Below are 15,105 nucleotides of genomic sequence, written 5' to 3'. Positions count from 1 at the left end.
GGTCCCAACAGGAGAGCTGAGGGAATAAATACCCAGATCCACTCCGCTCCCTTCCTCCCATCTCCTGCCAGTGTCTCTCATTGGTCAAACCAATCAGAAGCCAGAAGGCAGGAGAGCCCTTTGATGCTGTCCACATAGGTCGCAGAGCAGAGTGGGGAAGGCTGGAGGAAGGAGGAGAAGGCTGAAGACTAGGGATCGCATCCCTGTCTCCATGACTACAGGCTTCTGAATTGTGCCATTGGAAGGAAGAGAAGGGCCCTCTCCCTCCCCTTTTCCTCTTCCCACTGGTAGGAGGGAATATGATAGGAGCGAAACAGCTCTTTTATTTTTTATTTTATTTTATTTATTTATTTTTAACAGCTCTTTTAGACACAAAGTAGAAGCCACATGTTAAGGGTGCCAAGCAACTAGACAGAGTCTGAATCCCAGACAAGATGGAACCACCATGGCCAACTGTACGCTCTTGGGCTGTTCCATGAGAGAAGATAAAACGTTCATTTTTTTCAAGCCAGTTATTTCGGCTTTTATTACTGCAGTTGGACTAATATCCTGACCAATATAATATTTAAATCAGGTATTTGCTCAGATTTTGGAACTATTTTAGGCTAAGCTTTTTAAAACAAGCAAAAGTGACTAGAAAATTATAGTCTCTGCTCAAAAATACCGGTAAGGAATCTGCTCTCCAGGGAGATTTAACGTAATACAATAGGGAGCAGTGTTTGGTGGAAAAAAAAATTTTAACATCTAAAATTCCTCAGGAATTGAGACTTTCAGTGAGCCAAGTTCATTTGTCAGTGACCCAACCACTCTAAGCTCATTAGGGAACTGCAAGACAGAACTGCTTGCTTCCTAGTTGCTACCAAACAAATCCTGACGTGAACTCTGATTGGACCAATTTGTACCACATGCCCATTCCTGAACCAGTTGTGGTGGCCACTGATTGGCTGGTGCTAAGTCATATGCTCTTTGTTGAGAGGAGTGTCGCAGGAACTTCCTGGACAGAGAACTTGCAGAAGGGGTGATGCCAGTGGAAGCGCAGGGTGCTTGGCACAGAAGAGAATGCAGTAGATGCAGAAGGGCCCCCAATTAGCAAACATCCTTCATACTCACCACTATGAAAAGAAAGAAAATTTAGAAAATAACATAGTGTCATGGGGCTGGGGGGTTGGTTGCTGTGGGATTTCCAATCAGCCACTCTGCAAAATTTTTTTTGGCAGATGAAAGTATTCAGCCAGACTAACTTCGCTGACAACATTCAGCATGTGTGACTATCCCCAGAAAGTAACTAAATAAATAGGAGAAAGAGGCGCCCCCCGCTGGATACCCAAGGGACGTTTCCAAAGCTACCAACAGAGCATTGTCTGTGTTTCAGTAACATTGTGAAAGACAACAAAGGAATTCATGTGAAATACAGGGGGCGATTATGTACCAAAGGGTGGGGTGTGAGGCTTGTTAATGCCACAGGAAAGATGAGGTCCTTCCACTCAGTGAGTAGGCGTCATCTGCTTCAGCTCCGGATGGAATTATTACAGGAGTGCCGCATAACTGGACAATAGCATGTTCCACCCTGTTCTTTGGGGGAGATTTAAGGCAAGACTGCATTTGGATCTAATTGATATCTTAGTTTGGGAACCCCCCATAGCAGAGCTTGTAGCGTAGTTTGGGTTTCCCCAGAGGCAGGTTGTGAGACAAAGATTCAAGGACAGGTAATTTATTTGGAAGACAAAAGACACATCAATAGGGAAGAGGAAAGTGAGGAAGGGAAGGGAGAGCAGCCAAAATTAAGCAAGTTATCAAGACAGTTACTACCACAGGCAACTGGATCTGAACCTCCCCGCCCCACCCTCCCAGTATAGAACATGTGTCTCAGAGTTATTCTACCTGAGGGACCAGGGAGCTGGGGTATTTATACACCACCTCCTTCCATGCACGGGTTGATGGCTGCTGGGCAGAAGGGAGAGAGAATTAATTCTCCAGCACTTCTAGCCTGCTCGACTCCAACAGCCAGGAAAAAAACAAACTTATGCAAAAAGATGAAGATGCTAGCAGCTAGAAGTTGGGCAGATGAAGTCGGGCAAATGATAAAATCTGAGGCTCACAGACAGCAACTGCTACTCCCTAGGTGCAAGTAGTTTATTTGGGAAACAACCTCAGGAAGAATAATGAGGAAGTGGGAAATGAGACAGGGAAGGGAGGACCAGAATAAAGGGTATGTCAATGAGTTGGTTACCTTTATGGGCAGCTAGGGCTCAATCTCAGTGAAGACCTCTGGAAGATGACGTAGAGTACACTTCAGAATTGTCCTGTGAGGGGGTGAGGAAGCTGGGACATTTATCCACCATGCCCATCTCTCAATGGTGGAAGGTGCTGCCTGGGGATATCAACTCCCAGGCACTTCCCTTGTGACCTGCTGTGTACACGCTGAACACACGGGCCCTGGGCAGTGATGCAGATGCCATAAGCGTGTACAGAACTGTCCACCAAGCTTCAGGCAGTCCTCCAGGGTGGGCTGAATAGGATGACCGTGGGCACCAACACTGGCCTGGAAACTCAAGAGAAGGAGGAAACAGAGAAGAAGGTAAAAAACCAACATTTACAAAGTGCAGGGCACTGACAGCCATTAGCACATTTCATCTTGTTTTTATAATTCCCATTTTACAGATGAGGGAATGTGACTTGCTCTTGGTAATGAGGCAGTTAAGTGGCAGTGCTAGAAATCCAGCTCACATTTACCCTACAAAGACAATGTTTCTCTCTCTCTCATACATTCCTTTCTTCCCAAATGATGTTTAGAAAGTCATCAAGACTGAAGTCAAGAGAAGCCTCCTGGTGTCCTCAAATTTTAAAGATGCTTTATGAAAGATAGTTTTCATTTGCACTTTTCATTCATTCAACATATTTATTAAGCAACTACTACATGGTGAGAACAAAACATACACAATCCTTGCCCCTTAGGGTTTATATCACAGGAGGGAAAAGAGACATTAAACAGCTAAATACACATATGGGAAGCAACAGAAGTATGGATCTTAGAGTGGGGAAGTGATGGGGAAGGGAAGGCCACTGACAAAGGGAAATTACTTGATCACAGCTGTGATGCAGTTTCTCAACCTCAGCCCGATTGCGCAGGACTGCTTTGTTGTTGGGGACTGTCCTATGCATTGTAAGTTGCTTAATCTTATAGAACTGGATCCTAAATAGGGTAAATCTTACTGTAGATAGATTGTCTTAATAAAAAAAGTTAAAAAAAATAAAATTATTTCAGAAGACTCTACAATAGGACTATCAGTTGGACGTTTGCGGGGAAATCAAGCTTCGTGAGAACTCTGAAGCAGATCTTGATTCCAGCGGGGACTGTGTGAGAAGGAGTGAGAATCCAGGACCATTCGGACCAACTCATGTGTAAGCAACTGGGAGATCTTTATGGGAATGCAGACGTTTGGTGTTGGATGTGAGGAATTACTGTTTTCCATAGATTAAAAAAAAAAAAAAAAGATTGTTCCAAACAGATCAGTGCAAAAGCTGTCTGGGGGAACACTACTGGACTTCACACCGGCCCGTGTGAGCTTAGCCCATGGATCGACCAACCTTGCTGAAAGAGGGGGAAACTCTGCTTAGCAGAAAAGAATCTTGTTTGCATCAACTCTTGGCTATCTTCAGATTATAGACGCCTTCAGGGCCCATTTCAGAGCTTCTTTAGATGTCATTAAAACTTCATCTCTGGGGCTTCCCTGGTGGCGCAGTGGTTAAGAATCCGCCTGCCAATGCAGGGGACACGGGTTCGAGCCCTGGTCCGGGAAGATCCTACATGCCGCGGAGCAACTAAGCCCATGTGCCACAACTACTGAGCCTGCACTCTAGAACCCATGCTCTGCAACAAGAGAAGCCACTGCAATGAGAAGCCCGTGCACCTCAACGAAGAGTAGCCCCCGCTCTCCGCAACTAGAGAAAGCCTGCGCACAGCAACGAAGACCCAATGCAGCCAAAAATAAATAAATAAATAAAGAAAACATTAAAAAAACAAAACAAAACATCTCAGAAGCAGGAGATTAACATAGCAGTTAAGATTTAGGCAACTTCAAAATTACATCTGGTCCATCTAAACCCCAAAGTGAATTGGGATTTCATCTTTTTAAAGGAGACATTTCAGTGCCAATAACAACAAAAACCAATGAGTCAATGGCCCATGCAATTTCAAAACTGTGGTTTTCATCTTATGGCTGGTGGGGACTTCCAGAGAAGTCACAATGTTAATACAGGAACAAACAATGAAAAAAAAGATGGCAACATGACAAAGGCTTAGACCAACGTCTGTGTGTTTACACAAGTCCAAATAAATCCTATACTAGCGGTATTTGTAAGTATACCCATAAGTGGCAGGGCCAGCATATGTCCCTGGCTCTGCCATTTAGCAGCTCTGTGGCCTGAGGAAGTCCCTTCGTCCCTCTGAGCAACAGCTTTCCTCATTTCTAAAATGCAGATGGTACCAGGACCTGCCTCACAGGGTTGTTGTGAGATATTAAATAAGATACTGTGTGTTAAATGCTAAATAAGATGATGTATTAGTTTCCTATGGCTACTGTAGCAAGTTATCACAAACGGAGTGGCTTAGAGCAAGTTATTATCTTATAGTTCTGAGGTCAGAAGTCCAAAAAAATGGGTCTTGTGGAGCTAAAAGCCAGGTGTGGGCAGAGCTGCATTCCTTGTAGAAGGTCCAGGGGAGAATTTGTTTCCTTGCCTTTCCCAGCTTCTAGAGGGCTGCCAAATTCCTTGGATTGTGGCACATCCTCCACCTTCAAAGCAAACAGCATGGCCTCTTCTGCTCACTCTCTCGGATGCTGATTCCTTACTCACATCATCTTCTCTGACTTTGACCCACCTGCCTCCCTTTTATAAGGACCCTTGTGGTCACATTGAGCCCATTGAGATAATCCAGGATAATCTCCCCATCTCAAGATTCTTAACCTAATCACACCTGCAAAGTCCCTTTTGCCACATAAAGTAACACATTTACAGGTTCAGGGGATTAGGGCATAGACATCTTTGGGGGGACCGTTATTCTGTCTACTATAAGTGGCTGTTAATAGCATTGTTAGTATAGTTTTCTGGTTACAAAACCTCTATGGCAATGTAGAATAACGATGATGACATATTGGTAAAAGGAAAAAAAGATGCTCTCAAACTGCCGTATGAAAATCTTCCATAGGAAAGAAGGCTGGGAGAATACACACTAAAATGCTTACAGTCATTGTGATTGGAGTTACATCGGTGTAACTAGGGGTGGTGTTTCTTTTCTCCATTTTTGGCAACACCTTTATATGACTTTTATAATAAAGTATTTTAATGAAAATGTTAGTAAATATGAAAATTGAAATATCTTTATTATATATGCATATTATTTTTATATATTGTTCTGGCTATCAATTGATGCATGACAAACCACCTCCAAATTTAGTGGCTTAAAAACAACAGTTTATTATTCTCACTCACATGTTCTGTGGGTTGACTGGACTCAGATGAGCGGTTCTCACTTGGGTTCTCTCGTGCCGTTGCAAGCAGATGGCTACTGGGGTTGACGTCATCTTGACTTGGGCTGGACATCCAAGATGGCATCTCAGTGCTCTCCCACTGGAGCAGCCTAGACTTCTTCCGTGGTGGCTCAGGGCTACATGTGGCAGGAAGCCCAGAACTAGCCCAGCATCACTTTCACCATGTTCTACTAGTCAAAACAGACACAAGGTCTAAGCCAGTTCAGATTCAAGGGTGTGGAAGAGTAGACGCCATACCTCGAGGGAAAGAATGAATGACCGCCATCTTTGAAGTCGAGTTAATATGTATCATACTCTTTCTCTCCCCACTCCTCCCCCATATCATCCCAGGATGTTGCATGCTTTTCCCCTCCCCTATTTCATTCTGGGATGTCTCCCTCTTGTTCTTTGAGAGGAGTGTCACTGCAAAAGCACATCACAGTTTTGTGGGTTTCCAGTTAAGACATGAAACTTGTCCCCTCCAGCAGCATCAAGAGTTTAAGCTTCTTTGGGAAGTTGAGGTGGGCTTTTTTGTTTTGTTCTGCTTGTTTAACATCCCTTCCCACTTCCTGTGCCAGGATCTTCCTGTGGGGGAACTACTGGTCAACCACAGTGCCTTACACTCAATTAGCCTATGAGTGGGCAAGTGAACCAGGCCAAGCCAAACAAACCCTCTCTGAAATTTGAATCTCCAACAGAGTAACAAATTCTGAAAAAAAAGTTTGCAGTGGACACTGTAGGTGACTCCCCACCAACTATTACACCCCAAGCGCAGGGAGGGCCTGATTAGTCTAAGCCAGGGTTTTTCAACCTCTGTACTGTTGATGTTTCAGAACAGATAATTTTCTGTAGTGTGTGAAGCAGGGAGGCATCATCCTGGGCATTGTAGGATATTTAGCTGCATCTCTAATTTCTACCCATGAGATGCCACTAACACCCCCAAATGTCTGCCAGCATTGCCAAATGTCCTCCAAATGGGGGCCAAAATCACCCCCTATGCCTCTTGCTGAGGACTGGTTCAGGGGTGAACAGGCCAAGCCAGTTTAGCCAGTGAGACACCAGGATAGATTTCCTGGGGACTTCTGGCAGCAACACTTCCTTACTCTTAATAGAGAGCCAGGGAAAGCCACTTTCTCTCTTTCTTCCCTACTGGATGTTAACAATTTTATAGCCTGCTTACTACTGGCTGCCACTTTGCAGCCACAGAGGGAACCAGCTTTCAGTTGAAGCCAACAGGTGGATAGTAGAGGGAAGAGAGAGAAAACCTGTGTCCTCAATTACATTCTTGAACCCCTGAGTCAACCAACTTCAGAGTTGCCCAACCTACCAACTCCCTTACTGCTTAAGCCAGTTTGAGTCATTGTTCTCTATTACTTGCAGCCAAAGCGTCCTTAGTGACAGGTCATCAGAGCTGAAGAAGACACTTGCCAGTTTCTGCAACCAAGACCCCTCCCAGGGCATCCTGTTCTCAAGCCTTTTCAAACTTGCTTCTGGCGGTTTCTTTCTCCATGTCTATAAAGTGCCTTACATCCTTCTCACAAACTCCTCTCCTGTTCCTGTGGGCCAATTTCTTGATTTGCAGTGGGAGAATTCTGGTTCAGGGGTGAACAGGCCAATAGAATAGAATTCTATTACCTCAGTTGACTAATTTCAGCCCCATAAAAACCAACAGTCCCAGCCACCATACCACTACCACGGAGCTACCTTAGAACCTGTTTGCTGAGTATGACTGGCCCACCTGGTACTTCACAAAGTGCTGCTTATGAGACCCGCAGGAAAGATTGAGCCTCATGTGAACAGGTCGATAAGAAAATCAATACAGAAAACATTCCAGTAAGTTCTAAAGACAGCACCACATGGACGGGGTGGTCATGCCAAGGCCAGCCCAGTGGGGTCACCCCAGTGCATCCTGAGGACGGCCGGATCTAGCAGGAGATGAGAAGTAGGTAAAAGGGCAAAGAGAAGAGCAGGATTCCCTGCTTAGAGAGGCCCTGGCTCCACCACCAAGTCACTCTGTGACCCCAGAGAAGCTGCTTCTCCCTCCAAGCCTCAGCTGCCTCGTCTATCAAATGAGCATGATCCGTACTAACTTCTCAGGGTTGATGTGTGCTTTACCTGAGACGCACGCCTAACCGGTTTAGGGATACGTCTCAACTAGTTTTATTTTTATAATAACTACTACCAAATATCCTCTGTTGAAACCTCCCTTTTCCCTCTGGGTAATAATAAAAATACAAGAGTAGAGGTAGTATTCACGGTAGGGGCAGTAGGGGAGGGAGCAGCAGGGTCCCAAGAGAGCGCCCCCCACGGGCCAGGCACCGCTCTTGCAGACACCACGGGCCACCGTGCAGACACCACGGGCCAGGCACCGCTCTTGCAGACACCACGGGCCACCGTGCAGACACCACGGGCCAGGCTCCGCTCTTGCAGACACCACGGGCCACCGTGCAGACACCACGGGCCAGGCTCCGCTCTTGCAGACACCACGGGCCACCGTGCAGACACCACGGGCCAGGCACCGCTCTTGCAGACACCACGGGCCACCGTGCAGACACCACGGGCCAGGCTCCGCTCTTGCAGACACCACGGGCCACCGTGCAGACACCACGGGCCAGGCACCGCTCTTGCAGACACCAATTCACCGAGTCCTCACAATGGCCTTGTGAAGTAGGAACCTGTGTTAGCCCCACGTTACAGAAACAGAGAAACAAGAAGTTCGGTCATTTGTCCAAAGTCATGCAGCTCTTAAGGGGTGGGCTTCCTCAACCCACCTCTCTCCAATTCCATCATTTTTCAGGCTATTTTAATTACCAAAACCATCTCCTTTCAGTCCTTAAAACTCAAAACTCCTCAAATTAAAATGTCAGTCTCAACCAGTGAGCTGCAGCTAGACCCAACACAGATGAATCTCATGGCCGTGATGTTGACCGAAAGAAGGCAGGCATGAAAGAGCACACCCTGCGTGATTCCATTTATGCGAAGTTCAAAACCAGGCAAAACTAACCCAGGGTGTTAGGAGTCAGAATGGTGGTAGCCCTTGAGGAGGGGATGGGACCGAAAGGGGCACAAGGTGGCTCTCTGGGGGGCTGGTAGAGTTCTGCATCTTGATCTGGTTGCTGGCTACATCAGCATGTTCAGTTGGTGGAAATTCTTTAAGCTGTGTACTTATGACATATATATATATTTTTTTTTCTGTATATGTATTATATTTTAGTAAAAATTTACTTGAAAAAACTTCAATCTAGAATTTGATTCAAAGTTCTTCTGCACCTTCCCCCCTTCCAACACCCAGTTCAAGCAAGACTTATGGCTCTAGGGCCTTGGAAGTGGGAGGTGGAGGGGGCTGGGTAGGAGTGGGAGTAGGGTGCCTTTCCACTAAAATGGCTTCACAGGGACCCCTGAAGAGAAGTGGCTGTCCCCAACTACTAGATGACCTCTGAATTTAGACTCAGAAGGCCCCTTCCTCATTTTATTGTGTATGTAAAGTGCCGGGTGCAAAAGCATATGTAGCGGTGGGGGGAGCCCTAGATGGAGACCCAATATATTTGATATCTCGAGGACTAGAAGTGGAGATGCACTGCTCTTTTAAAGAGGCCAGAAGTTTGTGGAGTCATACTTGGTGGAAGAAGACATTTCTATTTGTGGCCTTTTAGTTAGACAGAAGGAAAAGCCCAAGTCTACTGTCTGAGACAGAGTTCCTCCAGAAGCCAATGCTGAGGCAAGGCTTTGAATGCAAGCAAGTGATTTGAGAGGAGATCTCAGGGAGCACCGGTCCAGGAGTGGAGGAATGAGACAGGAACAGGAAGGGGCAGGTTGCCACCAAGGGCAAGTGGGACTCTGCCCCACTGGAGACTTCTGAGAGCCCGTGGAGAACATGCCCCTGAGTTGCCCCCCCTGAGGAGCAAGGAGTTGAGCTACTTACCCACAAGCTTCCACTTGTCCTTGGTCGAGGGCTGTCTCTAAAGGCATGCGCTCCTGTCCAGACCCTGAGGGGCGCTGAGCCCACTCCAGTGGCCGGAGAAAGCTTTCTGCCAGAAAGCTGCGGTGTGAACACCAAGGGCTGAGGGGATGTGCAGGCCATCAGCATGATGGGGGAACACCTGTCCCCAGACTGCTCGTTCTGTGGGGAAAAGAAACTCTGATCTGCTTCAGCTTGAGTGTTACTTAGAGCCAAAAGCATTCCCATCTGATATGGGGAGAGCAAGGGAAGCTGGAGAGTAGACTGAAGTGAAAATTTAGAGCTAGAAGAGACAAGTGGTAAGCAGAGTTTGAGGAAAAGGTATTCAGATTTCTCAGAAACTGTTGTGGAGCCGAGGGGACTGGGTTTCCTACTGCGTAGTGAGATGGGAATTAGATCACACTGAGTGTTTATATTAAATGGGGGCGGGGTGTGACCCTGTCTGGAGGGTGAAGAACCTGGAAACATTTAAGTCTGAGAAAGAGAGAATGAGACCTGGAGCAAGAGAGAGAGAGAGAGAGAGAGATGAGAGGGGCTGAGGGAAAGGGGAAGATGGAGATAGAGGTGAAGAGACAGAGACAAACCAAAGAACTGTGGAAATCCGCATACCAAAATGTTGTCACCATCATAAGTGGTGAGACTAAAACACTAAGTTTCCTCTCTTTCATATGTGCTTTTCAAGATTTCTTTTTTTTTTTTTTTAAACTTTGGGTTTATTTATTTATTTATTTATTTTTGCTGTGTTGGGTCTTCGTTTCTGTGTGAGGGCTTTCTCTAGTTGCGGCAAGTGGGGGCCACTTTTCATCGCGGTGCGCGGGCCTCTCACTGTCGCGGCCTCTCTTGTTGCGGAGCACAGGCTCCAGTCGCGCAGGCTCAGTAGTTGTGGCTCACGGGCCCAGCTGCTCCGCAGCATGTGGGATCTTCCCAGACCAGGGCTCGAACCCGTGTCCCCTGCATTGGCAGGCAGATTCTCAACCACTGTGCCACCAGGGAAGCCCCAAGATTTCTTCATTAAACATGTATTACTTTTGAGATTAGAAAAAGAATTGAGAAAAAAAAGGTCCCACCTCCAGTGCTAGAATTTACACCTCTTGGTGGAGAGAATGCCCACCTTGAATCCTTTCTCTCTTTAGTTCTTCCACGCTTCTGGAATTTGATTTAAACACAAACACAGTTTCTTCTCTCCCTTCTTCCTTCTTCCTTTTTTTTTTTTTTGGAGACAATCTGGGTCAGAGTCAGCTCATTGCTGAACCAGAGCTAAGGCTGACAGTGGGTGGATTAAAGGAAATTTAAGGAGAGAAGGATTAGGCACTGCTTTGGAATTGAGAATTGGATTAACTTCTTCTTCTTCCTGGCTCTACCTCTGCAAGAACTGTCTTGTCCTAGAGTAGTGTAGGAGAGCAGTGGGGAGGGAAATTGGCTCTGTTTAGGGAGGTGATAAAATTGGGCTTAGATGATTCATTCTTTCATATATTCATTCAACAAGCATTCGGGGAGCACCTCCTCTTGCCCAGCCCTGAGCTACCCTAGGGATATACCAAGATGAATACTACCCAGTCCATGCCTGAGAGGAGCTCCCTGTCAGCTGAGAGAGACACACATCCGGACTGATAAGACCAATACAATAGGATCAATCCATGCCCAAATAGAGTTTTGTACAAAGGCTGAAGTTCTGCTTTCACCCCACCCAGATACAGATCTTGGTTCTGAAATGAAGAAGTAAGAAGGGACAAGGGAGATTCTTATTTAGAAGAAAAGTGGTGACAAGTTGGCGCAGGTGGTTTCCAAAAGATCTTGACTTCCAGAGCAACCAGGGCTCAGCGGAAGGAATGAAGCTAAACTTGAGACCCATAGGGCTGAAGGAAGGTAGAAACAGAAGGCAAAGACAGTGTAGCGGTTAGCATGCTTTTGGCTGCAAGTAATAAAAAAGCCAACCCAAAGTGGCTTCAACAATAAAACTAAAAGCTTATGATCTTTACAAAGAAGTTCAGAGCTAGGTGGTTCCAGGGACAGTTCAGTAACTCAGTGACTTTGCCAAGGGCTCAGGGGCTCTCTCTCTGTGCTCCTCCAGCCTTAGTTTGTTGAGGAAGAGGCACAATTCCTTCCACGTGTCTCTTACAAGAGGGAGAAACCTTTCCCAGAAGCTCCTGGGCAGACTTTGCCTCACATCCCATTAGCTGGGATTGAGTAATATGTCCATGCTCAAACTGCAAAGGTGGCTTGGAAAAGGAATAGCTAACTTTTTCAGCCTCTGTTATAATGGGTGGGCTCTGTCAGCCAAGAAGAAGGGGGGAGGGGATGATGGGTAGATAGGCAACCAAAAGTATCTGCCTCAGAAGGGAATTAACATTCTCTGGGCACTGTTTCTAACCCCAGCTGTCCCCAAAATTTCCAGCTTCCCCTTTAATATCTAACTAACAATCAGACCCCATGACTCTAACAAGACCAAACTTTTATCAGGTTCTTTCTGCAGGATATTACTCAGAATCTCTGGGGGATGTTCACATGTCCCATGGACCATCCCTGTGGCTGCTTGGCAACCACAGTGAGCTGTCTCTCCCAGGACTTCTACTGCCCTTGTCTGCCTTCTCTTAACTGCCTGCATCAGGATGCTGCTCCTGTCCCCAGCGCCATCTTAATCTGGAGGCGGTACACAGCCCTCTTCCTTATCAGCCCCCTAAAACATGTCTGGGTTAATTATAGAATATAGATTCAATTACTGTAACTCCCATGAACAGTGGCTTAAACGAAGCAGAAGTTTATTTTTAACAATAAGAATGATGTCTATAAGCAACCAGGATGACTAAACCTGTGCATATCAGCTGAAAATCAGCCCCCTTTATGTCTCTCTCATGGAACAGTCTGTGTGTGATCAGTCTAGGGGTGATGGGGCAGGCTCCTTCTGTCTTGTTCTCTTCCATCCCTTGTATGTTGCCCTTGTCTGCACAGTCCAAGTTGGAACCCACTATATCTACGTTCCAGGCAGCGGGATGGAGTAAAAAGCAAAAGAAAGAACTTTTCCTGTCCCTCTGCCCAGCACCCCCTGGGCCTTTGAGGGCATGATTTAGAAGTGGACCACATCACTTCTACCCACATCCTATTGGCCAGCATGTAGTCACATGGCATAGTTAGCTTCAAGGGAACCTGGGAAATGTAGTCTTTAGCTGGGCAGCCATGGCCCAGGTACAATCCTATTTCTATGAAAGAAGAGGAGAATTGATATTGGGGACAATTAGTATCTGGGTAATACCAAACCTAAGATGAGCTTGCAGCAGGGAACAACATTTTATTGAAGACTTGAGGATAACAGGTGGGAATTACAATGCAGAAAAGGAAAACACAAAATGAAATTGAAAGCAGATAGTTTCTAGAGGCCATGTACCTGCATCCTGCTTTCCCTCATGCCGGTCTCCGTCCTCCCTTCTCTCCAGCCAGTTGTGGGAGCCAGTCTACCTCCCACGGAGGGGGGCCTCCTGACCCTCTCTCTAGAATTTAGAGCCTTTCTCTTCCTCGCCTACCCCAGATATGGGCAGTGGGAATATCCAGGTCCTTCAGAGGAAAGCTCCATCCACTGTGTGCTTCCCCATGGCCCAGGTGAGGACAGCTTGAGAGTTGTGAGCACATTCCCCCAAGTCAGGGTCCCTCTGCTTTCAGTCACTCTAAGTGTGGGTCCTCTCCATAGGCCTCCCTCCAGCACAGGAAAGGAAAAGTACAGGCCAGCCCCTCCCTCTCTGCACGGTCAGTTTTCAAATGGAAGACCATTTCCATCTTCAAATACAAAAACTACCGGAGCAAATATTTGATCCAAAAGACACACCTCTCTCCCAAGGACTCCAGGAACACTTTTATCTAAATGAAAGCTTAGAAGTTATTTCCTTTTCTCTAAAAGGGCTGCCATCTTGCTACAGTGCCACTCAACTCATAGACGTTATGCCAACACTGCTGGTGACAATGGACAAATTACATAACCACTCTGCTTTCTCACCTGTCAAATAAGGTTAATAACAGACCCTTTCACAGGGTTCTTGGGAAGATCTAGAGGGATGAAGGTAAAGTGCTAGCTTAGCACAGAGCTTGGCCCATAGTTAACACCCAATACATGTAGCAATTATAATTACTATTACTAAACAATAATAAACAACTCAACATGGGGAATCTGTATCTGAATAATGTCACTGTTTTAAGACTTCCCCCAAGAGTAGTAGTTCCTCCCAGAATAAAGGAGGGAAACCATTTCCATCTTCAAAGACAGAAACTGCTTCTAACCCACTTCAAGAATTTGAAAATCTAGACTCACTTCCAGGACTGGCTACATAATTTGCAAGGCCCAGTGTAAAATGAATATGCAGGGTCCCTGATTCCAAAATTATTAAGGATTTCAAGATGGTGACTGCAGAGCATTAAACCAAGCGCAGGGCCCTTCTGAGCCCAGGCCCTGTGTAGCTGCACCGATTACAGACACACCCACAAAGCTGGTCCTGCTCACCTCCACCGGCATGACAGAAATTAGAGATGTAAAGCAGGAGGTTGCAACATATACTATGAAAACATCTGTAGGCAGATCATAGCCTGCTTTTTCTACTCAGCAACCTACACAACTGTAATAACAACAGCCTCATTTATGGAGTCCTTGCCCTGAACTAGAGACAAGGCTCAGACACCATCTCGTCCAACCATCACATCCCTGTCTTAATGTAAAAGACGCAAAACTGGCAATCAGAGAGGGTAAGTAACCTGTCCAAGGGCATAGAAGCCCAAGTCCGCCAGATTGCAGAACCTACGCCCAGAATCACTGTGTGTGCCACCAAAGTGTCCCCCCACCCCCTAAACTGGAGGGTGGAGGAAGCAGTGGCCTCTGGAAACCCTCCTTTGCTGAAAGCATGGGGCCAGGTCTGGTTTCCATCCTTGGTCAAACTTGCCTGCTTGAAGTTTCCCTGCTTCAGCCACCCCCTGTCTCTGACCCACCTTTCTCAGAACACACGTGATTCCCCCTAGTTCCCCCTGAGCTCCTCCCGCCCCTGGGCACTCACTCTTGGAGGAGAGGCAGCTCCAGATTAGATTTATGTATTTATTCTTGTTTTTATTTTTAATGGCTTGGAATAAAGTCTGAAATATTTTCTGGGAGTGGAGGGGAGGGAGAATCTTCACAAGGATGGGGAAGGGGCCAGTGAGGATGTGAGTGAGGAGCTTCTGGGCTGCTAACCTTCCTGTAAGCTCTCACAGTGCAGAGCTCACATATGTTCATAGAATTTCAGAACTAGAAGCAGCATCTAGAGCTAAACTGCTTTCAAATCCTGGCTCCACCATTTCTTAGCTGTGTGACCACAAGCAAGCTGAGAAACTTTCTATGCCTCAGTTCAAATGGGGGATAATAATAGTAATAGCTTCACCATGTTGTTGTAAGTGATAATTATTACCACTATTATTATGTCTTCATTGTTATTATTTGTTTAGAGTTCATGGGAATTCTTGGAGAGACTGTGTAGCATCACGGCTGAGAGCACAGATGCTGAAACCAGACTGCCTATTATCTAAATCCTACTTCCATACTTAGAGCTGTGCAACCTTGGTTAAGAATTTGACCTCTCTGGGCCTCGGTTTCTTTATTTGCCAATATTT

This window comes from Eubalaena glacialis, chromosome 13 (genome assembly GCF_028564815.1).
Source record: "Eubalaena glacialis isolate mEubGla1 chromosome 13, mEubGla1.1.hap2.+ XY, whole genome shotgun sequence".
Classification (NCBI taxonomy): domain Eukaryota; kingdom Metazoa; phylum Chordata; class Mammalia; order Artiodactyla; family Balaenidae; genus Eubalaena; species Eubalaena glacialis.
The sequence above is the reverse complement of the archived record's forward strand: the minus strand, read 5'-3'. Positions refer to the sequence as shown.